The sequence below is a fragment of the Pan troglodytes genome, chromosome 5 (assembly GCF_028858775.2).
Source record: "Pan troglodytes isolate AG18354 chromosome 5, NHGRI_mPanTro3-v2.0_pri, whole genome shotgun sequence".
Lineage (NCBI taxonomy): Eukaryota > Metazoa > Chordata > Mammalia > Primates > Hominidae > Pan > Pan troglodytes.
This window is the reverse complement of record NC_072403.2, coordinates 12,301,086-12,326,718: the sequence shown is the minus strand read 5'-3', so window position 1 is coordinate 12,326,718 and position 25,633 is coordinate 12,301,086. Positions and strand designations below refer to the sequence as shown.

Genomic DNA, 25,633 nt, shown 5'->3' with positions numbered 1-25,633 from the left:
CAGATCTCACAGCCCCAGTGAAGCCTTTAGATGACTGCAGTCCCAGCCAATATCTGGCTGCCATCTCATGAGAGGTGCTGAGCCAGAACCTGTACCAAATTCTAAATTCTAGACCATCTAAACTGTAGGAGGTAATAAATGTTTGCTGTGTTAACACAGCACTGAGCTTTGGGGATAACTTGTTATACAGAAGTAGATTACTAATACATATCCTCTTTCACTCTTAAAAGTGTCCCAGTTTAGAAAATAAACTAATTGTTCACCGACCGATGACCTCCATGTTGACAATGCTAGTCTTCAATTCTCCATCAACCTCTATACTCATTTTCCTCAATGTGTCAAAAGTATTCGGTACACTTGGCCACTCCCTTCTCTTTGACACAATTTCTTCACTGTGCTTTCAGAATAGTACTTTCACAGGCTACTCCTCCTCAGGGTTGTTTTTTTTTTTTCCTTAAACACACTCTCATCCTTTCTTTAGCCCTGGATGCTGCAGGTCTCCAGGATCCTTCAGAAGTCCTCAGAATTTTTCTCTTATCTGTTTAATATTAATGCTTAGTGCCTCATCAATTTCATTTAGTCCAATGAACTTATAAGATGAACACTCCCAATGTTAACTCACTGGTCCAGATGTCTTCCTATGCTCCAATCCTGTGTAATCAGCTGCCTAGTCAGTATCTCCACTGGATGTTTAATATGCATCTGAAATCAACATGTCCATAACCGAAGTTCTGATCTTGCTCCATAAGCTTTCTTCCCCTTAGACTTTCACATTCCAATTAAAGATAGCTAGCAGTACTTCTGGAGTTTCTCAGGCTAAAAATCCTAAGTTGTCCTTAACTGCTTTTCCCTCCCACCTCACATCCAACACAAAGCAAATTCTGAGTCCAAGCATGCTCTCCAACCCCTCTACTATTACTAACCTTACCCAAGTCACCATCACCTTTTGCCCACCCCCAAATATCTCCCTCTCAGCACCCTTCGATCTATTCACTACTCCCCAGCCAGTCTGTGCTGATTCTACAGCCGAGGTCAGATTATGCTGTCCCTCTGTGCAACCCCTACCATGGCTTCTTACCTAACTCAGAAGAAAACCCCAAGCCCTTCTCAAGGTCTGCAAGACCCTGTGAAATCCAGCTCCTTCACTACCTGACCTTATTTCCTTCATGTTCATTTTGATCATACCACACTCACTTACTAGGGGTGGCCTGAAGATGTCAGGTGCAATCCTACGTCAGGTCCTTTGCACGTGTAGGTCCCTCCACTGGGATGCTCTTCCCCCAGATATCCATTTGACCACCTCACTTTATTCAGTCTCAGCCCAAATGCCACCTTGTCAGAGTGGCCCTTGAAGATCACTATATAAAAGTGATCTCTACCATCACTTTCTCTCTGCTTATTGTCCTTTGTTTTTGTTTTTCTTCTTGATAATGGATAATGGTCACCACTAGCTGATGGAGTTGAACATATGTATATGTATATATATATGTGTGTGTGTGTGTGTATATATATAATATATATGTATATGTGTGTATATATATAATATATATGTCTATATGTGTATATATAATATATATGTATATATGTGCATATATATGTGTCCTTCCCCAATTTTCTCCCTCTGGAATGTGAAGTTTTTGAGAGGAGGACTGTTGTTCATTGCAAAGCCTGTTGACAAAAGTCCTTGTGGGCCATGGAAAGGACAAGATGCCATGAACATGGGTGCTGGCACCTTCTGCCACCATGGGAAATGCCCCCAATGGCTTCAGCTTCCTCGGCCAATGGCAGCCTGGCCATGGTCCTCCATATTTTTAACCCATTTCGTATTTCCCATTTAGAAAAAAATGAAACAAGTGCAGCTTGCTACCAGTGCTCATTTAATTTACATAAACATGCTCTTTGAGGCTGAAGCAAATCTGACTGATCTGCAATGTGAAAATAAAATATAAAAACACTTCATGTAGTTATTTCTAAACAGAACTTGTCTCTAATCCTAATGTAACACAGATGTATATGACGTTACATTAAGATTAGAGACAAGAGTGTTCTCAGGCAAACAGGAAATAGGTTAACAGGTGCAAGACCAGCCTTGGAGCAATCTGATGGGCACCATCAGAGGAGCAGTGTGACTGCTGGGCACTGACCGCAGCAGTGCTGGTTGGGTACAGCTAAGGGTAGGGATCATCCCCAAAGAAAATGGGACAAGGAAAGAAGAGCATTGGATGTCTCTTAGAGCCAACAGCACTGGCACTCAGAGTACAAGTGAGACCATCTCTGGGACAGCCCAGAACCCTTCATCACATTATCAGCTCCTCACAGAAGGGCTCATGACTATCCTTTTCACAGCTCTATTCCTCATACCATGACTGGCACATATTAGTCGTGGCTCATAGATGCTTGTTGAGTTTATCAATGGTTCTGCATGAAGAGTTTGAGAAAGGCCAGAAATTTATCAGAGAATGGACGGGTGGAGACCCAGGAGTATTGACCTATGATTGTTGAAATGCTATTTTTATCATCAGCAAGATTTGGTCAGGGGCCTACAGGAACACTAGGAAGATACTTATAAAATATTCTGCTTCTTTAAAATCTCTCCCTTTGTAGAGATTTCATTAATCATAGAATTCCCAACCTGATGCCCCACTTTGTGGGTCTGTCTTCACAACTAGGGTATCTAGCTCATTGCCCCAGTTGCTCTTAACCTCTAAATTATGTTTTATACCTTTTTCTGCTGCTGCCATCCTAGGTTTTGCTGGCAGTAGAAATAAGATTGCCCCACTATCTTTCTTAAAACGATGTGAAATTTTCTGCTGCTCACTGGGTTAGTAGTTGACTCATGCTGCAGAAAATCTGGGAATTGAAGATATGACAGATAATTAAGCCCCAACTCTCTCAAATAAACTCCTTCCCCTTCTCCATTACTCCTTCCTTAACTGTTTACTGTCAATTATGTGCTAAGCAATATGTAAAACATTAGGACTGTAGTAATAAAAGATACCCAATTTGTTTTAAAAATATTTTTGAAAAGTAAAAACAAAAGGCTGAACCATGATGCTGGAATAAACAAATTGTTGTTGAGCTTAGACTCTGAAAATTTTCTCTGCTTTTACCCTGTGTGTGTCTGAAGGTGGATATTGTTATGCAAGGAAGAGATGTGAATATACAGGAAATGAGATCCTTAAAGGGGTTGCCATCCAGATGTTAGATCAAAGAGATTATGATTCATTCAACCAAGTCGCTGGACTTTTGAAGGCCTATCCAAGTCGTGGTGCCTTTGAGGTTGCGCCTGTTACTATTCAAAACTTGGTATGTGTTATTCCATGTAAATGTTATGCAATGATTCAAAAAATGAATACCAGGTTGAAAGATGTTATAACAGTCCCTTGTTCCAATGAACTCTGCCTTTGTGAGCAGAGGTGACCAAAAAGACCACACTGCATGACCAGCAGCCCACAAACCAGACTGGGCTAAGTTCTGCTGCTATTTCTAGAGCTTGCTGCTGTTCAAAGCACTCCTTGGGTCCAGCCAGATTGCCATAGTTTCTTGATATATTTCCCACGGCTGCTTCATTTGTTGTTCATTTCTCTTAGTGCTTTTAGTAGGTTATTGTTTGAGGTGGCGTATCTGTACCTCCTCATAAAATATTTTTGGGTCCACATTTTCCACTCAAAATCATAGTAGCCATGATGAACACCTGGCATCCTTTGGACAACTTTCCATAACTAGATAATAATGAGACAGTTTTTACCATCCATATTAGATATGGCTAGAGTGACTATTTTCTGAACCAAAATTATGCTGAGCATTTGCCAAATATCAGATAAACTTAAAGCCCTAGAAGTATCTTAGAAAGTCCAAGGGGAGTGTCATTGTTCTAGACTTAGTTCAAAAGATGCTAGACAATGGCGTCCAAGTTCAGCCTTTGTAGACATATAGAGTGCACATTACCCTTGCTGTTATAGGTTTTATTCTCCGCTGAGGGCCACAGAGCCTCACCGTTGGTTTGCCCCACACACAACAGGGTAAATTCCTACTCCTTTGTCAATTAGGAATTTTCCAGGGAATGTGTTTACCTCTTGGGTAAATACATTACTTTCATCAGTGTAACTTAACTATAAAGTATTTTTAGAGGATCAGATTATTTGAGTATGGCTGTGATAAGTCTCTCCCTAAATGGACCTTAACAAAGTAGAACGAAAACGTTAGCAGACATTTCAGACTAATGATGTTTTCTTTTTTTCAAGTGGGTTATTTAGAATTGCATAGCAATTACTTAAAGCTAGTAGCATAGGAACATTTTCTGTAATGATGTTTATTTATGCCTTTTCATTCTATAACATTCAGCATGTGACAAAGGAATTACAGAAAAGACTAGTCGAATCTGGAGCCATGCAATTAATGAAATCCATATGTTTGAAGAATCGTCGTATATAACTCCCATGCTTCTGATATTTCCTAGAACGTCTTAGCTTGAGGTCATTGTGCACTATTAACAGAGTCCTGGTTAATAATGTACAATGACCTTAATTCAGCATGTTTTTAATGAGTAGCTGACCTTCATGCTTATAACATCCTGACTATGCTTACAAATATTTTTCTAAATTGCTGGTCTGTTTGCAGATGCATTATCAGTGCATGCAAAAAATAAGATTATGCCTCGTTTAGGATTCTGTTTCTTGTAAAGTCCAATCACTGCTGCATTAAGATAGGTATGGGAATGTGTAGGCAAAGTCACATATAGTGACACACATTGGATAAAAAATATAAACTTCAGCCACATGATTCTTTCACTCAAAAACATAATGTGGCTCTCCTTTATATCTTTTTTTAATGATTTGCATAGCTTTCCATTGTGTGTATGTGCTATAATTTGTTTTAATAAACCCCCACTAATTGACAGCTGGATTGTTTCCTAGTTTGTAATTTATAAACCATGATGCAATTAACACCCAGGGAAACATATCTTTGTGTACTTGACAAATATTTCTACAGCATAAGTTTCTAGAAGGGGAATTTCTGGTTCAAAGGAAATGTACACTTAAGCTATGATTGGTATTGCTAAAAAATTATTTGTTTCAAATTCTTGCCAATTCTGGGAATCGGCATTTTCAATTTTTGCCAATTTGATGTGTCAAAAATCTTACTGTTGTTTTGATTTGCATTTATTTAATTAGTAAAGAGTCTGAATATCTTTTCATATATTTACTAGCCATTTTTATTCCCTCATTTGAAAACGGCCTATTCCTGAGCTTTGTTCATGGTTGTGTTGGATTGTTCTTTTTCTCATTAAGTTATACAAGCTCCTTGTGTATTACAGGAAAAAAAACCCTCTATTTTAATACATATGTTGCTTCCATTTTCATACTAATCACATTAGTATGTATTTTTCTATTGTACACTATTATTAAAGTTCCCCTCACTTTGATTCTCTGGCAAGTCCTATAAATTTTATGAGCAATTTTATTAAAGACATTTTTAAATATCATTATCAAAAAAGAGTGAGAAACTTTGCCTAAATATAGGAAAAATGAAGAAATGTACAGAACTTTTTTACTAAACATACAAGCTTTAATGTATATAAAGAAAAAACCTTTTATTTTTCCAGAAGATTCTTGAAGTCTGGAAATTCTTGGAGATCAAAAGTCTTGCATCACTTATGGAGACACTTCAGGCATGAGAGACAGACCTATCTGTATCCCCTTAGAACACAGCATTATCAACTCCAGCAGGAGTAGAGTGTATTGTACAAAGAATATGGGTCATGTAGACATTCTAGTTCATCATTCGTCATCATGTGCCCTGGTTTACCAGACAGTTCACTTCCTTTTCTGTGAAGTGCATGCAATTATACCTGACCTGGATGTAGGATTACTGTGGCCATTAAATGAGGTACACTATGTAAAATGTCTATATATAGTAGATGCTCAGTAAACACTCCTGTTCTCAATCCCGCAAGTTATCTCATGAAAAAATTGTACCTATAGCTACTCAACTGTGACAGGAACATTTAAAATGTAAAATCACCAAGTCAGTCAACATAAGGGTTCAGCTCTTTCTTGAAATACTCAATTGCTGAGGTTTCTCACAAGTAAATCAAGATACACTTGATTTTCTAGAATGAGGTGGAAACTATATTCTCTTCAAGATAGTTCATAGCCTCTGTACATTTTAAATATCTAATGTTAATGCTGAAAATGATGCTTACTAGGGAAAGCAAGTGCTGCATGACAAATATTAGGGTCCATAAGCCATGTGAGTAAACTGAGAAGCTGGTCATAGTCCAAGAAGTGGATCAGGTATATGACTTGGTGTATGACTGATGCCTTATACGTCTACTTTGGCAGGGAAGGCCTCAAATACTTTTAGACAATAGTCTTCTTGGGGAGAAAAGTATGGCACCTGCAATTAGTCATGTTGATAGTACACACTCTTGATCTCACATGATGAAAAGGGCACTTCAGCTCTGTGGTCTTTCTCCCTCCAAAATCATAACCCCCATCTACTCATGAGGACAACTTTAGACAAATCCCGACTGAGGGGCCTTCTACACAATATCTGACCAGTGTTTCTCAAAACTGTCAGGGTCATCAAAACTAGGAAAGTCTAAGAAACTGTCCCCAGAGGAGCCTGAGGAGATACAGTGACTAAATGTAATGTGGTAGCCTGGATGGGGTTCTGGAACAGAAAAAGGACATTAGGCAAAACCTAAGGAAATCTGAATAAAGTATGACTTCAGTTAATACTAATGTATTACTATTGGTTTGTTAATTATAACAAAAGTACTGGACTAATGTAAGATGTTAATAATAGGGAAACTGGGTGTGTGGGCATATGGGAACTCTCTGTTCTGCCTTCACAATTTTCCTATAAATCTAAAACTCTTCTGAAATGAAAAGTTTATTTAAAAAAAATAGCTTCTTGCTTCACCATCTATTCCACTCTCATTTAGTACATCAAAAAAGCAAAAAACAAAACTTCCCCAATACTTCTGGAAAAATAGTATGCTTTCAAGGAGGTTAAAGTCTCAATGTCACAAATCAGCATTTAATTTTCTCCAAATGTGTCTCAGATACTGGTCTCTTCTCGTCTGGGTTGCCCACTGATTTGGGGGCCTATGCCAATCTGGGGCGCTAGTGGATGCTCGATAAATAATTAAGAATTGGTAGAGTGATGCGACAATTAGGTCTTTGTTGAGTAAATTCTGAATTCTGGCCAAACCAGTCCATGTCATGAAGTGGCTCTATTCTACAAGAAGCCAGCCTGCAGACCAGCTGTGGGGCAACACCCAAGGTTGGCTTGCATGCGTGTGCACAGCCACTCTCCTCACATTCAGTTCTCACGCGGCAACACATCAGTTCTGGACAGAGGGTGCAAGATTAAAAAATGAGAGTTGATCTTTGCACAGTGTCCATGGCAGGCCCCTTCTCCTGGCCTGTAAATTGTGGTTGGGTACTACATGGTCTTAAATACAACCAGTTCAGGCAGAAATCACTGAAGCAACATTTAAAAAACAAACAAACAAAAACACATCATTTCTTAGTCAGCTAGGGTGTTAGGAGTTTCCCAGTATTTTATTTAAACTAATGAACCAAAGCATTTATCAGACTGAGTAATTGACTAATGCAAATTTGCATGTTCAAATGGATGCATATTCCAAGTCAATTTGGCATGTTCTCCATCTATACACTCCAGAGTGCTATACTATTTGCAGAGCACGTGGAATATAGAGAAATCTCAAGTTCATTTCTCATGTGTGTGTGAGTGTGCTGATGTGTGCATGTGTTCGTGTAATGTTGGTTACTAATAAATTTCAGCCAGAGGAAGGAAAGGAGTGAAATATCTTATATTTAGCAGCCTTTCCAATCGATTTTAAGTGAAATTGTTGCTTAGTGTTTTCTTTATGTCAATAATGAAAAATGGTGGGGGTGACAAATGAGTCTTGACTTTCCAGGTCCCAAGGATGGTAACAGAAGGCACTCAGCAGGTCTGCCCACTCCTGTTGTTAATTAAAGTATTTTCACATTCTCCAGGGTGTAATGCACTCTGGGCATTGAGCCCCAGAGAGACTTGTGCAGTTTAATAATCACACATTCGAATAAATGCAGTAGGGGTCCACCAGGGAACAGATCGCTTCTCCACTCTCATTAATGTCTGCAACACTCTGCAAATATCTGAAATGCACTGGCTCCATTTCTTACGAATAATAAATAATATTCAGGCTCCTAGTTGCTCAGTGGCTCAAGGCAAGGCAGACACCCACCTGCTCAGCTGAGACCAACGTGGGGGCAGGGAGTGACATTTGCAGCTCAGAGCTTGCTTTATTGCATTCACTAAGTGGTTCTTGCCAAAGCAGATTTCCTTGGATTTGTTACACCCTTTGTCTGGATTGCACTGTAATTCTCATTTGTTGGCACTGTTAATGCATTTGTCTGCGTATGAAATATGAAGACTTTTACAAAGCTGATCTTGAACTGTCACAGGGTATATCTGCACACCCCCAAATCATCTTAAAGACCTCGAACCTCAGCAAACAGGACACATTTTAAATATTCGACATCCTTCCAAACTACTGCTAAACTAAATTGAATGTAAGCCTCCTGAATACTTCAAATTTTAGTTGAAAGAAAGTTGGGGCAATTTTACTTCAGGGAAGTATATAAGTCCAAAAACTCAGGGTAGGAACTAGCTGATGGAAATAACGCTAGGATTTGACCCTTGCGAGTGTTTGTAGAAGATCGGGACTCCGTTTCAGTTGTAATAATGCAAACACAACACAGCTTAATAAGAATAACAGATTATATTTTATTGTATATTGTATTTCACAAAGGGCTATATATGTATATAAACCACATGTAATCATCACAACAGCTTATATGAAAGATAAGGTTATTTTTCAAAAAAAAAAAAACAAAATTACCGTTCAGTGAAGTTAAAGGATTAGCCCAGAACACACAGTACATGGCAGAGTTTCTCCTTAAACCCAGGTCTTCTGACTCCAAGGATGTTCACTGTTAAAACAGTGCTTTATATTGGATAGCAATTGATATATTTCAGCCTTTTGCCTCAGGGAATATTGACCCTCCATCTTTGTTTTGTAAAGAAATCTGTATTATATCTGTGGCACAGAAAGACTTAACATTCTTTGATGTGTATTTGGTTGGCTGCAAAATAGCCTGGCTGCTCCAAGCTAAAAAGCAAGTTAGCAGGATATCGAAATCTGCTGTCATTCATTTAGCAGTAGCTTGAGTTGAATTAATTAGCAGTAGCTGAGGTGGTCATAGTGATATGACATTCCTTAATACATGAAAGACCATCAGCTCAGGATCAAGCAGATAGATACAGAAGAAGAGGAGGAGAAAGAGATTCCTGCTCCTTTTCCTCCCTTTCTTCCTCCTAAAACAGGTATAGTTGGGAAATGTGATCCTAACAATTTGTGTAATATTTTGTACTCTATAAAGCACTTTTGTGGTTGGTGGTATTATTTAAGTCTCTCAAAAGCCATCGTCAGTAGGTAGATATTATCACAATTTATGGGCAAAGCTAAACTACTTGAAAAAGTCTTACTTCCTTTCTCCCTTCCCTACGAGCCCACTGACCTGTCTGATGGCAAATGCCTAGTGTTCAAGGCATGCTTTGAAATCAGCACTTCTGTTCCAGTCTCTCCAATTTTTCACTAACACTTCCTTCTTCTTTGTTAACACTACCTTCTCACTCATGGCTGTGCAGAGACTCCCTAAAATATACTCCTATCTTGATTGCACGAAAACATTAGTTTATAATACTCATCAGGGAAACACAGATGCAAAGAATATTGTATTCATCTGTCAGTAGAGCAAAGTGGCCTTCATGCACCTGTGCTGCCCCTGCCTTCTTGCTAGGGTTGCCAGATAAAATACCAGATGCCCAGTTAAATGTGAATGGTTCTTTTAGTACAAATATATTCCATGGCTTATGTGGGGCATATATATACTAGACAATTATTTATTGCTTATCTGAAATGTAAAGCATTGGGGTCTGTAGTACAATGGTGGGCACTCTAGGGTCTGAAATTTGACTTTAACTTCCTGTATTTCTATTTGCTAACGTGGGCAGCCCTATGGGGCTCTGGGCTCTGCTTACCTCTGGGCTACTCTGGATACCAGTGCCATTTCTCTTTACATCTTTCTGGGAGATCATGGGCATCGTCAGGACAATGGCTCTTTTTGAGATATGCCAATAGACACTGTGGAGGAAAGAATTTATAAACTGTAAAAGCTTTACCAGCACTGTGCGCCACCTCATTTCCACGGTGGCATTTTTGCTCCACGAGGCTCATTCAGAGAAGGAGGGTGATGAGGGCACCAGCTCTAGGCCCGTCTTCAGTTTCAAAATCTCATTCTCACTCATCTCAAAGTGCCCTTAAGATACTCCACAAGCAAATGCTATTGCTATGAGAAAATAGTCAAACCCTTGAATCCTTGAATATCTTTGACTACAATCTGCATTCACATAGTGTTAAGTAAGAAGCAGTGTCAATGGAGAAGTTAATATATGAGTAAAACTTCCTAAAAAAGAACAAAATAAATAAAAGCAGGTAAAAATAGCCCAAAACATCAGTGATGGTCAGTAATAACTCGTTGATAATGGGCTTAATGAGGTGACATCTAGAATTTTATAACAGGTAAATAATAAGACATTTATATGCATAGGATAGACAGACACACACACACACACACACACACACACGCATGCACAAATTTGTTCTTTGTATTATTTGGTAGCATGGTTTTTAAAAAAACATTTTAAAAATGTAGCATGGTTTTTAAAAAAGCATTTAAAAATGGATTTAGATTATTTCTATTTTCACCTCTAGTAAATAAATGCATAGCTTAAATAATATCTTGTGAAAGAAGATTTCCTATGACTTTTCACACTGTTTAATATGAAATTACACCACAATTAACATTTCTTTGCAGCGTTAACAAATTCGTTCTCCACAACTCTCTTCATCCAAAGTCTGAGGCCTTGCAAAGCTGAATGTGAATGGTCGGAGGTATAGATGCACATCCCTCAAATCATCTTAGAGAGTTTGTGGCCTAGAGAAAAGCCCAGGGAAAATTTTTATGTACTACCAAGCTGCCCAACTAAGCCTGACTAAATTCCCCCTCGCAGGTCCCCTCTCAGGTGAGAGTGAGCTGGACAGGGTGCTGGAATGGAACATGACTACAAGATCAGGAGCCAGAGGGGCCGTTTGAACCCTGCTTCATCACGTGCTAATTATGCACCCTGAAGCATGTTACCCAACCTGCCCAGGTGTGGTTTCCTCATCTGTAAAGTGGGAGTAGGGGTGGGGGGAAGAAGCTGTAGCATTGGGTTGTTCTGAAGGTTAAATTAAATGAGTTATCATTTATAAAGGGCTTGGGACAGTGTACCTAGAAATTGGTATATAAGTGTTTGTTAATTAAATAAAAGACACATGCATACCTGTGCATATATGCACATACCTATATCTGTGTAATATATATTAAAATATATTATAAATCATATTTATTATTATATTATAAATACGTGGTACACCTAAAATATATTGAACATACTATACATCACATCTTACATTATGTCTGACATTTTCATCATAGTGTATATTACATGTATACATATACATATATATATATTTTTTTTCTTTTAATGAAGCCCAGAAGCCAGTGTGACAAGGGAATCCTGCATTCCTCAGGCATTTTGGCTCAATGAGCACCTTCAAGGAAGTCCTTCTCAGCACCTGGAGGACAGAGTGAGAGATAAGGAAAAATCCCCTGAGGGGCAAAGTGTGCCTGGAGGTCAAGTCTGAATGCCTCACACTTTGGAAGGACGTGGCGTTCGCACCAACAGGGCACTGTGCCTCCCTCACAGGCTGGTGCACCCCGATAGGTCTCAGGACGCCCCACTCAGCATGAACACAGACTGCGTGCTGGCACTCCTCCTCCTTTCCCAGCAAATGAGCAGGTTCCACAGCTTCTGCCAAGGGATCTGCTCACATCAGGGGCTGCAGGCAACCCCTTCGATGCTGAAAATTCTGGACACTCCCAGAGTCTCCAGCCTGCAGGTCCTTCTGTCACTGACAGAAAGAGACTCCACCCACTGCTCAGACACCTGTGCAGAAATGAATTCACGGGGTCACTTATGTGAGAAAGTAGTAGTCATGGACTGCCACTGCTGCCTGGGGTTACTGTACATTGTGTGTGTGTGTGTGTGTGTGTGTGTGTGTGTGTGTGTGTGTGAGAGAGAGAGAGAGAGATAATGGTATACTCAGTGAAGGCAATATAAATGCATAGAAACAGAAGAGAAGCAATGATGAGAGGAAGCTCCAGTAACCCAGATGAACCAAATTACTAATATGGACTGTATCCACTTCTTTACCTTACAGGTGTGCAGGTGGTGTGCGGTGTGTGTGGTGTGGTTGTGTTTGGTGGATATGTATGTGGTATGCATGGTGTGACGTGTGGTGTGTATGTGTGGTGTGTGTGGTATGGTGGTGTGCGTGGTGTGATGTATACGTGTGGTTTGTATGTGTAGTGTGTGTTGTGTGCATGGTATGATGTGTATGTGTGGTGTGTATGTGTAGTGTGTATGGTTTGCATGTGTTTCCTTTGCAGGTTATTTCTTTGATTTTGTTTTTTGAGACAAGGTCTCTCTCTGTCACCCAGGCTGGAGCGCAGTGCTGCGATCTTGGCTCACTGCAACCTCTGCCTCCTGGGTTCAAGCGATTCTCCCACCTCAGCCTCCCGAGTAGCTGGGACTACAGGCACCTACCACCTTGCCTGGCTAATTTTTTTTTTTCTTGGTAGAGACAGGGTTTCGCTACATTGGCCAGGCTGTTCTTGAACTCCTGACCTCAAGTAATCCACCCACCTCAGCCTCCCAAAGTACTGGGATTAGAGGTGTGAGCCACCGCGCCCGGCCTCTGCAGGTTATTTCTGTGTGTTTCTCGTCCGTATGCATCTGGCCTTTGCCTAGCTGAGGTTTTAGTTTGTAGAGGCATCTCCCACATTCCTCTTAAACATCCAGTGGAATCAAGAGGATATTGCTGCATTTCCCCATCAGTTTTGGGGAGCCCCCCTCTGCACGGATAAGTAGGCTTTAGAGTATTCATCAGCATGTCTGCCGTTTTCCTAATACCTGCTCAGCACAATGGCCAAGGGTTTAGTTTAAAAAGCATTCAGAGCCTGGTGTGGTGGCTCATGCCTGTAATCCCAGTGACTCAGAGGCTAAAGCAGGAAGATTTCTTGAGGCCAGGAGTTAGAGGCCATCCTGGGTAATAAAGTGAGACCCCCATCTCCCCCAAAAAATAAAAAACTTAGGGCAGGTGTGTGCCAGTAGTCCCAGCTCCCCAGCTACTTGGGAGGCTGAGGAGGGAGGATTGCTTGAGCCCAGGTGATGGAGGCTGCAGTGAGCCATGACCATGTCACTGCACTCCAGCCTGGGTGACAAACAAGCATCTGAATCCCCCTGCACACACACACAAAAATAAATAAAAGTATTCGATATTCTCTCAGAGCAAACAAGATCCACAGTCACAGTTTTGCTGGGAGATAGATGAGCAATTGCAATACTCTGACTCTCCTGCAAAACCTGGGCACTGGCCAAATATTTTCCTACCCGCTGAAAGAACCGGTAGCAGGAAGTTATCTTAAAGGTAGTTGATGGCTTTCTTTTCAAGTTGAAGAAAACCTCTTGTTATCAATGATGGCAGACTGAGGTTAAAACGGTTTCCTCTCAAATGCTTGGATAACTTAAACAGAGCTGATGAGGACAGCTTTCAATGTACCCAGTTCACCAAGACTGAGCAATTCCAATATTTAAATTACTCAGGTTAGAAGTGTGCTCTCAGCTGGTAGACTAAAAGTTACAGACAATTCTGACTAATCCGTACATTTAATCAGATATAGATGGATTCTCAGAGGGCAAACTCCATGCCTGTTTTATAGAATTCCCATGCCTCTCTCTGTTCTCCCCTGCCTCCCCTGGAGTTAAGCATGAGCTGTCTTAAGTTGTACTCCTCCTCATCTTTCCCATTTGTTGTTGTTGTTTGTTTGTTTGTTTGTTGCTTTTGTTTTTTTGGTTTTTTTGAGATGGAGTCTCACACTGCCCCCTGGGTTGGAGTGCAGTGGCGCGATCTTGGCTCACTGCAACCTCCACCTCCCGGGTTCAAGCAATTCTCCTGCCTCAGCCTCCCTTGTAGCTGGGATTACAGGCGCCTGCCACCATGCCCAGCTAACTTTTTTGTATTTTTAGTAGAGACGGGGTTTCACTATGTTGGCCAGGCTGGTCTCGAACGCCTAACCTCGTGATCCACCCGCCTTGGCCTCCCAAAGTGCTGTGTGATTACTGACGCGAGCCACTGCGCCCAGCCACCTTCCCCTTTTTGCACAGTGGACAGCTCCTGCCCCAATTTTATAACGGGACTGTGCACCCATTTCTCTTTTGAGTGCAGCTTCAGAGATTTTCTTTGTAGGATTTTTACTTTCTTGTCAGGGACTTGATCAGGCCAAAAATACATGCCAACAGCATTTGGGAAAATCCCCTGGGTCACAGCCACCTCTACACCCATTTTCTTAGGACAGATGGTATTTTGTGACAGCTGCCAGATTTACCAAGACCTAAGTTTAGAAAAAAATTCAAGTAAAGGCAGAAAACTTACTAGAGAGAGGGATAATGTCACAGGCTTCAGTTCTCTTTTAATTTCACTGCAGATCGCTTTGATTTGCTGCCTGTTTGTCCCTCCCATGCCCCGTCTATTTCTATATGTATGCTCTTGGGGAAAGGTCTTTGAAAAAATTCCATCGATGGATTTTTACTGGGGGTAATTTTCTTCATCATGTTTACTGTACATTTCCACTTTAGCTACTTGATTTGCTGTTCTTAAGATCGATCCTAGCAGTTTTTTACTTCTGGAAGTGAATGATCACTTCATCTTAATTTTGGCTTTTTTTTTTTTCAAATGAAAAGTATTCTGAAATATCCTCCAACTATCACAATCATTTCTCATCCTGACCCTTTATTCTTCCAAGAGAATCTGTAATCATAACCCTCTAATCTCAAATCATAACCATGTGACATTGCCTCCTTAAAGCCGCACAGGATTAGCCCCAGATGGACAACTGTTCTGAAACACTTCTAGACGTGCTGTGGTCGCTGAAATCCTTTTACGAAAGTATGGGTGGAATCAATTCAATAGAAACAGATATAATGAGCACCGGTAGTTGATAGTGAAGGCAGGACCTGCCATGCCATTTAGACTTGAAAACTGGGAACACTATTTGGATTCATATGTCAGCAAAGCAGGTAGGGAGAAGAAACTGGTGGGTGCGAGATAAAGGAAAGTAGAGGTGCAGGAGATGGTCTGGCCCCTGAGATAACATGTGAGTGAGGGCAGTCAGTCCTTGATGTTTTCATTCTAGTCCAAGTGAGGCTGGGGTATGTATAACCTCATTCTCATCCATGAGATTGCCCTTGATAGCCTTAAAACAGGTATTCCTCTCCAGCGACTTTGTCTTCGTACAACTGCATTTCTCAAGAACACATACTTCATGTCTAAGACCACTGGTTTCATTCTAGTATCGATTCTCTCCTTTATCACAGGTAGCAGAACTCTGATTTTTAACCAGCTCACTAGGCTTGGTATATAGACTGATTTTCCTATTTTTCCCTTGTAGCTAGGAGTGATCAGGGGACTGAAATGGTAAAACAAGGATTTTTTTTTCCAAAATATATAACCATAGTACAAACAGTAAACTCAGGGAATGAATGTTGCTACAATTCTGTTATCTAATCCATAGATCTTATTTGGATTTTGCCAGTCATCCCAGTAATATGCTTTATGACCAGAGAAAATCCTGAAAGATATATTAAGTTGTCTGTCTTTTTAGTCCCCTTAAGTCTGAAACAGTTGTTTCTCAGTCTTTCCTTGATTTTTATAACTTGATATTTTTGGAGGATAGGCTAGATATTTTGTAGAATGTCCTTCCATTTGGGTTTGTTTCATGTTTCCTCACAGTGAGAATCAGGTTGTGGGGCAGCAATAGCACAAAAGAGGTGTTGCGTTCTCCCCAGTTCATTATATTTGGAGGCAGAGGATTTGATTTGTCCCATTACTGGACTTTGACCACTTGGTGAAGGCGGTGTCTGCCAGGTTTCTTCACTATATAGTTACTATTTTTCCATTTTTATTGTTTTAGAGCTACTGTTATTAGGTGATTGTCTGTACAGCTGATCCTTGTTGGATGACCAACAGATAATAAGGACAGGATCATGCAAAAATACTTTGCTCTATCTTTTCCATCATTTTGATGAACTGGCTGAGTGATCATTTCAAGACCTTGACAACTTTATTAAATAGTTCTTTTCTAACTCTGTGTTGACAGTAATAAAACAAGCAAGGGGCCAAAAGACCTTTGCTAAAAAGCTCTTTCTTTATACAAAATCAACTCAAAGCTAATGGTATGTTCAGTGAAGGCAATATAAATGCATAGAAACAGAAGAGAAGCAATGATGAGAGGAAGCTCCAGTAACCCAGATGAACCAAATTACAAGTATGGACTGTATTTACTTCTTTACCTGACGGTGTCTTTTAGCCATCAATGAGGTTCTTGATGGGGGTTTCCCTGAAGTACAAGTGGTTGTGGAAATACTTGAGGACTAATCTCATGCCAAGTAATGAATTATTATATTTTAAACTCTGTCTCTTTCAGGTTTTAACCATTTAAGGCCATGAGGTGTGAGGTCTTTTGAGAGTGAAAGAACTCATATTAATCCAGCTCCTGACTCCTAAAAAAACAGTAACTCTTGTAATTAAAATGGGCAGAGTCCATCAAGAAGCAGTGTCCAGAAGGTAATTTTGTTTTTAAAAGTCTGTATCTAAGTCCGAATTGAGATAGAAGCAAATGAGAATTATCACCCTATTTCTAATTCAGCAGATGTAACCTTTGTGGTAAAGCTTGAGGTGAAATGATGAAATCCATGCAGCGGGTCTGTTGAACAGACTTCCTCTAGCATTGAGGTGCACAGCCTTTCACAGTCTGCAGCATTTTTAGCCTATTCGATCGTGTGAAGATGATGAAAGATTAAAAGTTCAGTAAAAATACCCAATTCACAAATGTCATAAACCTAATGGAAGCAAGTGCAAAGAATGCCTCAGAAACAACAGGGTGATGGAATCCACGTGTCACAATTAGTGGACAAGAACTATGATTGCAAAGTCCACTTTGTGTTAGAATAAGGTGGATTTGGAGCCATTTTGAGGATGTATCTCAAAATGATGAGATACATCCTCAAATGGTGAGATTGTGGCGGGTGTATCCACCACAATAACACACTTATTTCCCTGGAATGATCTTGCAAGATCAATATGGAATCTTAAACAATATCTTTCAAAAGGTATGCTAAGTTGGCCAATGTGTACTTCATTTTTTTACAGTCTTTTCAACATCAGAGCCATTTAAAAAAATTATTACATTCATTTCTTACAATCAATTACTGGAAGCAAAATATGCTGAACAGTAAATGAGCAAGGATAACTATAATAATTTTAAAAGACAAGAACAATGAGAGAACTGCTCTGATATAGACAGATAGATATACATATATCTATATATATTCATCCTACAGTAATTGAACATAGATGGTGGCATGGGAATATGCCAACAGATCAATGGAAAAGAATATTGGACAGAGCCACAGCCATGTATCTGTATGGAAATTTGGTGTATGAGAAAATTGGCATTTCAAATCAGCAGAGAAAAAAGAAATATTCAACAAACTATGTTGGGATACTTGGCAATGCATCTGAGGGAAAATATTAAATTTTAGCTTTATTTTATTGTAACGTAAATTTCAGATGCAAAATCAACAAGCTAAACAAAATTTATAAAGTATTAGAATAAAACATAAGGGGAATTTTTGTAATTGAAGAAAGTCTTTTAGAAAATACAAGGGATTTGCAGATTTTGAGCTCATAAAGTTACTGTTTTCTCTATTAAAAAGACACTTAAAAATTAAATGAACAAATGTAATTATATAAAAATATTTGCAGCACTGGGCCATGTGGCGGGCAGCAGTGTCACCAGGAAACATGCCGAGCTGGGTCAGGAACTGCGCAAGGAGGAGGAGACACTGCTCCTGTTGAAGGCAGCCCTCGCATGACCTGCTGAATCACATCAAGGTTGAAGCATTGGCCCTCCAATCAATGATTAGTTCTAGGAGAGGGGATGAGGTGCTGTCTTCTCCAAATTCTCCAACTGTGCCTGAACAGTCACACGTCATGTCAGTGCATATAGAGAATGAAGCATCAGTCAACCAAACTACGCTGGAGTGGAGCATAGAGTCCTGTGACAGAAGAAGAGGAGGAAGAGAAAGAAGAATCAGATCCCTAAAGGAGGGAAAAAGCCAGGATTCGTTATACAAATTAAATTTCTAAGTCTCAGGCTCTTTCTCCCCAAGGAAATCATCTTGCCATGAGCCCTAGGGCCTGCTTGAATGGAGAGCAAGAACTATAGGAGGATGTGTAGCTGCAAAAATTTCTCATCAATAACTCAATCTTCAGAATGTTATGACATACAGAAAATCAAAGATGCTGTGTCTTAGCATTGAGCAATATGGGTGGTGCTATGTCTGTAGTCTGGTCAAATTCAGTAACTGTGTTCAAAACAAAATTTCCTCTGGAATACTATTGAGAAAATCTGGCATTTGCAAAAAGGGCAGAGTTTAAATATGAGTCAGTCTTTCCAATCAGCAATACCTCTTTTAAGAAAACCAACTAACAGCTGTTTGCATGCCGTTGAATCCTTGTGAGCAGTTAGGCCACAGTCTAGGACAGAAAGATGACACGGGGAAGGACTGAGGGCCATCTGAGAACAAAAGTTGTTGCTACTTCTCAGAGTCATTGAGACACACTGCATGCTGTAGACTGCTTTGTGTAGCTGTTATCACATCTTGCTTGAGATGTCATTGGCAGAATGTTCTTGGAAATAAATTATAGATAAATAGCCATCATGGAGTTTGCTGGTTTCTAGATAGCAAAAGAGAAAAGAAGCAGTTCCGGCCTGGCACGGTGGCTCATGCCTGTAATCCCAGCACTTTGGGAGGCTGAGGTGAGTAGATCACTTGAGGTCAGGAGCTTGAGACCAACCTGGCCAACATGGTGAAACCCTGTCTCTATTAAAAATACAAAAATTAGCTGGGCATGGTGGCATGCGCCTGTAATCCCAGCTACTCAGGAGGCTGAGGCAGGATAATCACTTGAACTCAGGAGGTGGAAGTTGCAGTGAGCCGAGATTTTGCCAATGCACTCCAGCTGGGGCAACAGAGCGATACTCTGTCTCAAAAAAAAAAAGAAAAAAGAAAGAAAGAAAGAAAGAAAGAAAAAGAAAAAAGAAAAAAAAAGAAGCAGTTCCTCCTCTAATGAAAACATACAACAAGATAGTTTGAAATTCATTTCTGACCCTTAGAGAAGAAGTGTGCCATGCTTGGAAGACGATTTTTATAATAGAGATGGCAGCTACAGAATAAGAGTTGTTGATACTTGGGATCTGAAGTAGAGATCATTTCTGCATACTGTCCCTTTTCCACTCACTATACAGTGAAATGAGTAGTTGCTTAATATTATAAAATTAATTTTCCCTGCCAAAGCAACAGTGAAAGCCAAACAAAATACAAATAACCTTCTCAAGCAGAATTTATGTAACAGTTCCCAGAGAAACATGGATACCCTTTTTTGTTAATCAGCATTTCATTAAAGTTATGTTGAGTTACTCTTAGAGAAAACAGACAAAAGAAATTGCAGCATATGTAACAGTTAAAAGAATTAATAACTGCAATATGTAAAGAGTAACACTAGTTAATTAGTAAAAACAAATAACCAATAATACATGGACAAAGAATAAGAAATTCACAGAAGAAATACAGTTATTAGTGAGAAGCAATGGCTCACGCCTGTAATTCCAGCACTTTGGGAGGCCGAGGTGGGCAGATCACCTGAGGTCAGGAGTTCGAGACCAGTCTGGCCAACATGGTGAAACCCTGTCTTTACTGGAAAATACAAAAATTAGCCAGGTGTGGTGGCGGACACCTGTAATCCCAGCTACTCAGGAAGCTGAGGCAGGAGAATCACTTGAACCTGGGAGGTAGAGGTTGCAGTGAGCCGAGATCAGGCCATTGCACTCCAGCTTGGGCGGGAAGAGTGAAACTCCATCTCAAAAAAAAAAAAAAAAAAGAAAAGAAAAGAAAAGAAATGCAGTTATCTAATTAAACACATTAACATTTGCTTAGCTTCTTCACTAGTGCTAAGAGGAATTAAAGCAATGAGATATGATTTTTACAAAAATGGGTATGATTTAAAATCAGTTTTGTCTGATAGTATGTTCTGATGAAACTGGGGGGAAACCAGCATTCTCATACATGCTTGTTGGTGCATAAACCAACATGACTATCTTCATGGGCATTTTGGCAATATCTATTAAAGTGAGAAATATGCATTCTCTATGTCCTTGCACTTTCTCTTTTCCGTATCTATCTCAGAAAAAAAAAACAGCCTTATGAAGTAAATTTAGGGACACAGTGGAGCAGCTAGCACACAGGTAGATGCAGAAGCAAACCTCTGCTTTGGGCCTTAGTGTCCAAGCCTGGAAATAAAAGGGGTTTGATTATGTGATCTGTAAAGTTTTCTTTAGTTCTAAATATTACGCATCTCTTACATGAAATTCAGTAATGAGTGGATGAAAGCATTTTAAGTAATCTTCTACTATTAACAAGTTCAGTGGTTTTATTTTTATCATTTTCTAGAGTAGTGTTTCTTAGAGGTTAAATTCCTTTCTGTGGAGGTTCTGCATTCTTCCTTACATTGATGAATAGAAGCTTCTCTAGAAAGAAGCAAAACAATTTCCAGCAAAATTAAGTATGGGTCAGCTACAATTATTGAAGACTGTTTACTAACCAAAACAGGAGCTTATAAACTGACTTGTGAGCAGCTGTTTTCCAATGGAACATTATTGGTTATTGAAACCCTGCAACAGGAGAAAACCTGGTCCTAACATCTAGTTATGTGTATCTATTTTTGAGACCAACTGTAAGAATTGATTTGAGCATCTTGCTTTGGGTTCTTAAAATATGTTATCCCAGACCTTTAAGTGCTATGAATAATAAAAACTTCAGAGTCCTATCTCAAGATGATCCTTCTCTTGCAAAATTACTTTATCCTAAAATCTCCCAGCAGAGCACCAGTGCAACTGTCTGGAGCTCAAGCTGGAGTTGGCCATGTCTGAGCTGTTCTGCAGCCAACTCAGAATGTAGATTTCTTTTTCTGTCTGCTGGATCTATTCCCTATAGTCCTTCACCCTGTGTTACATAGACGAATTTTGTTAAAAGCTACTCTTTTGTTTTCTATGATTTGTGTAATAATAAACAATGTAGTTTCATTAATCAAAGACTTTTCTTGGAGATCAAATTTGGTTCGGCCAAGAAGTATAAGTCATTTAAGTACAATGTCATATGAAATCCCCTAAATGATGATCTGGTTTATAGAGTTTAAATACCTACCCAAAAACTGATAAAATTATAGATGCATATGCTTTCATAATCTAACAAATTGATTAACTCCCTTAGTTTTGGAAAACAGAAGAGCTATGAGAGAATTTTATTGTTATTATTATTATTATTATTTGAAGGAGAAGTCTCTACAAACTAAAGATCTCTGTAAACATCTACTCAGGTCCCTCTGTTTGATTTGCTTTATGGTGGAATGATATTTTTTCAGGTAATAAGTTCAGAAGAAGTGGCTGATTAATATCAGATTTTTCATGTGCTTCAAAGAAGCCATTTAAAATGAAAGGTTTAGGAATTTCACTTCTTGTAATGGGAAGAAACTTAGTTAAGTGAGCTAACTGCTAAAATAAGCAAACATGCAAATCAACACTATTTGGGGGAACATAACAAAATTCATGGTGTCTACAAATATCATTCATGATGTCCAGGATGCAATGCAGGATTACCATACATACAAAGAAACAGTCAAACATGACCCATGCTCTAGAGAAAAGAAATTAATATTGACCAACTCTGTGATGACTTGGATATTAAAGTTACTAGAGAAGTATTTTAAAGCAGTTATTATAACCATGCTCAATAAGATAAAGACTGCTTTAGTCATAATGAAAGAATACATAGGAAATCTCATATAGGGACATATGGAAAATCTTAATAGGGAAAATAAAGGATCAAAAAGAAATTAATGGAAATTCTAGGACAAAAATAAATCAATAAAATAAAATTTCAAATAGTAAATTCACTGGTGGGCTTAACAGCAGATTAGAGGTAACATAAGAAAAAGATAAACAGAAATAGATTAATAGAAATTATTCGGTCTGAAGAACAGACACTAAAAGATTGGGGGAAACATGAACAGGCTTTAGTGGAACAATATCCACAGTCATAACATATATTTAATTAAGATCCCAACATGAAAGAGAGAATGGGGCAGAAAAAATATTTGAAGAACTAGAGGCTGCAAATTTTCCAAATTTGGCACAAAACAAAAAGTGTTTATGTTTCATACTGGAGACCATATTCAGTTGCTTTCTAAGATAAGTAAAAACTGGCCAGTCTTTGTAAAAAGAAAGGATGTTATTCTGATTGCCTGATGGTATGTTATTTGGATTGCAAAACAACAGGCAAAATATGAGTAGTCTTTCCAAATGCATGATTTGGTGAAATAAAGAATATCTAAATTAGATATTAGCAAACAATTAGAAAAACGTAAAGCCAAAAAGAAAACAAATAAAACCAAAGCCTTTACAATGGCAACAATAACAGGAAACTAATACTGTTGAGCCATAACGATCTGTAAGATACGTCACAATTTACTAGTTTAAATTTCAAATTAACAAAGAACCACATTACAGGGGAATGAAGTCAACCGGGAGAGTTTGATTCATTAGTGAACTGTAGTTGTATTCAGCTGTTCTCATGCTGCTGTGAAGAAACACCCAACACTAGTTAATTTATAAAGAAAAGAGGTTTAATTGACTCACAGTTCTGCATGGTTAGGGAGGGCTCAGGAAACTTAAAATCATGGTGGAAGGCACCTCTTCAAGGGGTGACAGGAGAGAGAATGAGAGACAGCAGGGGAAACGCTAGACACTTATAAAACCATCAGACCTCTGAGAACTCACTCACAATCACAAGAACAGCATGGGGGAACTGCACCCATGATTCAATTACCTCCCACCAGGTCCCTCCCACGACATATGGGGATTATGGGGATTACAATTCAAGATGAGATTTGGGTGGGGACACAGCCAAACCATATCAGTAGTACTAAAGCCAACTCAGAATTTGAGAGATGGAAGAGACTGTTAGAAATCAACAAAGTCAGTGAGGACACTGAGGCCAGGGAGGGCTTGAGAACCAAATATGCCAATTCTCCTTTCCATTTATGTAGATCTGGGAGAGTTAGTGAATCTTTCCACACTTGGGAAACAAGTTTTTAAGAAAATTATATGAGGTATTTGGGCACCTCGCACAGTATTTGGCCCAAATGTCCTCAAAGTTAGTGCCTGTCCCTAGTGATTTAACAAAGGCCACATCTTTCTCTGGGGGTAGCTCTACCTTCACCTGGTCTTGACCCTGTCATTCAGTCCTCTTCCTCTCCACATTCTCCAGCCATTAAAGTTGCCTTCATTTCTTTGTTCCTGGGGTCTATGAACATCCTGTTCCGAGAGAACTCAAATCAGGTATCACTTCTTTTTCTTTGTAACCTGGAAGTGGTTCTCTGAAGAAGCCATTCAATCCAACCTGAGGCTCCATCAGGTACGTGAAAAGAGCACCTGAGAACTGCTAGTGTTACCCTTACTAGCTGTGTGACCTAGTCAGAGCCCTTCATCTTTCTAAGCCTAGTTTTTTTCATCTAAAAACAAAATATGGGTATGGCTATCTCTCTCACAGAATTCTTATAGAAGACAGATGAAACCATGAATGTAAAAGGGATCTGTACATGATAAAATGTTATATAAATGTGATTTTGCTGTATTTGTTTATGAAATTTCTTGGAAGAATTAACAGCACAAATCAAATAGTGATCAATCACCGTTGAAACTCAATTTCTTTGCTTTCATGAGGATGCCCTCAGCATCTTTGGTTTACATAATGATAAATTTTATATGTGGTGCCAGATGTTCCTTTGTCCCCAAGTTCTGGGAAGCATGTCAGAAAATGTCAGAGGTGACCATTGGAAGACATTCAGGGTAACCTAGTAAAGTTCTTGGTATCTAAGGCTTATGACAGATGGTTTTAACTATTTGGTGCTTCACGTATAAGTCAATTAACATTTAACCCAATGCACTTATTTACAAAAATCTATTTAAGATATAAGACTTTCCAAATGAACATTAAAAATTCTTAAATGAAAATGATTTAAACTCACAGCTATAAAAATAATGTGGTTTTTAATTCAATTAAGATTTGTTCTCCACTGTCTTCCTTCTCTCTTAAAAAGTACAGTTGAAAGGAGAACAACCTAATTTTCTTATTTGTTTGCAAAGTACAGATGAGGGTCTGTCTTCTTATATTTTTATAGATGATCTAGTTTCCAAGGGAGAAGCAAAATAAAGGTTGAAGGCTACGAATAGACATGTAACATTGCTCCCACCATTACTGAGAAATTAAAAGAGACATCTTTCAGTTTGTGGGGGAAAAAAAAACCATCTCTGGCAGAACTCAAATCATGTCATGACAGAAAGAGCTAAACTCCAAACTGGCGTTTATTATCTCCCTCAATTTTATTTGGTTTTAAGTTATATGTTCTCTTCATTTATTTAGCCATTTTCAGGTGAATTTCAAACCTGTCACTTTCCTTTACTGTACACACATAAAACAAGCCCTCTGAGATTCTAGATCAAGTGGACACATTGCAGGTGAATCACTCTTAGGACTTCTACCACGGCATGCAGAGTGGATGCAGAGGAAACATAAGCAGAAATGGGCCGGACGCGGCGGCTCATGCCTGTAACTCTAGCACTTTGGGAGGCTGAGGTGGGTGGATTGCCTGAGCCCAAGAGTTTGAGACTAGCCCTTGGCAACACGGTGAAACCCCGTCTCTACTAAAATATAAAAGAAATTAGCCAGGCATGGTGGCATGCGCCAATAGTCCCAGCTACTTGGGAGGCTGAGGCAGGAGAATCGCTTGAACCCAGGAGACAGAAGTTGCAGTGAGCCAAGATCGTGCCACTGCACTCCAGCCTGGGCGACAGAGCAAGACTCCATCTCTACAAAGAAAAAAAAAAAAGCAGAAATGGATATTTCAAGTACAATGAAATAGAAATTTCAGATTTCTATTTGGTTATATAAAACATCAACTCCAAGTGGCTGGAGCAATAGAAAATGTGTTGGCTGACACAACTGAAAGTTCGGAGTAGGGCTGGCGTCCTTGCTGACTTAATCCTGTGGTTCTGGATGTGTTTTTCCTGACAGTCTTTGGACTCAGCTTTTCTCCACACATTGGCTTCACCTCTAGAGTGGTAGAGAGATAGTACTAACACTTCAGATTTCGCATTTTGCACCCGGCCAAGTTCAAAGAAAGAAAGCAGAGTTATTTTCACAAGTTTTTGCA

At 39.3% G+C, this 25,633-nt stretch overlaps 1 protein-coding gene and 1 pseudogene across 1 annotated transcript in view; both read left to right on the top strand.

Moving 5' to 3' along the window:
- The window catches only part of LOC100613846 (snRNA-activating protein complex subunit 5-like), a 214,219-nt pseudogene extending 195,196 nt beyond the window's left edge, over positions 1-19,023 (top strand).
- F13A1 (coagulation factor XIII A chain) overlaps positions 1-25,633 on the top strand; it is a 418,063-nt gene that overhangs the window by 195,196 nt on the left and 197,234 nt on the right. The gene's annotated exons all lie outside the window — the stretch shown is intronic.